Consider the following 1,537-nt stretch of genomic DNA (forward strand, 5'->3'; position numbering starts at 1 on the left):
ACCAGAGATGAATGTGAGAGGGAATCAGTCTGCGAGAAACTCTTCACTAACTCTCCCCATGCTCTCACTCTTACATACTGATACTTGAGTTATGTGTGTTCCCAAACCTGTTCATACCAGTTGTGCTTTTATACTGGTAGGATGTGATTTGGGGAACTGTTAAACCAATGAACTGTGAGAAATGAACCTAGTGAAACCAAGTTGAATGCTTTAGAGAGACTTGATTAAGGTGAGTTGTTACCCCTCCTCCCTCAAAATGTCACTGAATTAGAAGTGAACAAGACTACTGTAAAAGATTTGGGAGACCAGGCGTGGTGGTTCACGCCTATAATCCCAGGACTTTGAGAGGCTGAGGTGAGAGGGCTGCTTGAGCCCAGGAGTTTGAGACCAGCCTGGGCAACATGATGAAACCCCGTCTCTAAAAAAATACAAAAAGTAGTGGGCGTGGTGGCACACGCCTGTGGTCCCAGCTACCCGGGAGGCTGCGGTGGGGGAAGCGGGGGAGTTGTGGAGGCTGCAGTGAACCAAGATCTAACCATTGCACTCCAGCCTGGGTGACAGAGTGAGACTCTTTCTCAAAAAAGAAAGGGAGGGAGGGAGGGAGAGGGAAGGGGGCTGTGGAGAGGGAGAGAGACAGAGAAAGGAACAACTGAAGCTTTCTGGTTGGTTTATGTAGGGAAAGTGAAGGTGAACACTGATACAGGTTTCTCAGTGGTAAAGCCTTAGCCCAGGGTCACTGTTGAATGTGTTTTACGTTGGCATACAACATTTCAGGGATGGATGCCATTTTTTTTATTTCTCCTTTCAACGAACTTTTCCAATTGTCTAACCAGATGTGGATTACAGGGGTTTCACATAAAAGGATTTCTAAATCAGGATTACAGAGCAAAACCCTACAGGGGTGTGTGATAGGTTGGGAGCTGTCGTGGTCCAGGCAGAAATGGCTTCCGTGGGAAGGTGTTGCAGAAAAGGTGTCTCTGGAGATGTGCTTCATGAGGAGAGAAGCTGAAGTGCTGCAGCCAACACTGGCTGGGGTGGGTGAAACCTGGGAAGAAATGGGGTGTGACACTAGGGTTCATAAATAGTAGCTGTGGTTAGTCTTTTTTGTTTGTTTGTTTGTTTGTTTTTTGAGATGGAGTCTTGCTCTTGTCACCCAGGCTGGAGTGCAATGGCGCGATACCGGCTCACGGCAACATCCGCCTCCCAGATTCAAGCAGTTCTCCTGCCTCAGCCTCCTGAATAGCTAGGATTACAGGCGCCTGCCACCACGCCCAGCTAATTTTTGTATTTTTAGGAGAAACGAGGTTTCGCCATGTTGGTCGGGCTGGTCTCGAACTCCTGACTTCAGGTGATCCGCCCACCTCAGCCTCCCAAGGTGCTGGGATTACAGGCGTGAGCCATGTCACCCAGCCTGTGGTTATTTTTTGTTACTATATGTTAAAAATAATTTTTAAATTCTTGCCAGAAACAATGTGGCAGGCCACTGAAGGTCTGAATCCCTTCTTAAGAAACTGGTGTTTGTTTTTTTTTTTTTTTT

At 47.2% G+C, this 1,537-nt stretch overlaps 1 long non-coding RNA gene across 2 annotated transcripts in view; it reads right to left on the minus strand.

Moving 5' to 3' along the window:
• Positions 1-660: 660 nt before the first annotated feature.
• The window catches only part of LOC108520011 (uncharacterized), a 4,624-nt gene continuing 3,747 nt past the window's right edge, over positions 661-1,537 (minus strand). For both annotated transcript variants that reach the window (XR_001882804.1, XR_001882803.1), the window contains one exon: positions 661-1,045. This is a non-coding gene — a long non-coding RNA (uncharacterized LOC108520011). The remainder of the gene's footprint in view (positions 1,046-1,537) is intronic.

Source organism: Rhinopithecus bieti, unplaced genomic scaffold (assembly GCF_001698545.2).
Source record: "Rhinopithecus bieti isolate Rb0 unplaced genomic scaffold, ASM169854v2 scaffold_49762, whole genome shotgun sequence".
In the NCBI taxonomy this organism is placed as follows: domain Eukaryota; kingdom Metazoa; phylum Chordata; class Mammalia; order Primates; family Cercopithecidae; genus Rhinopithecus; species Rhinopithecus bieti.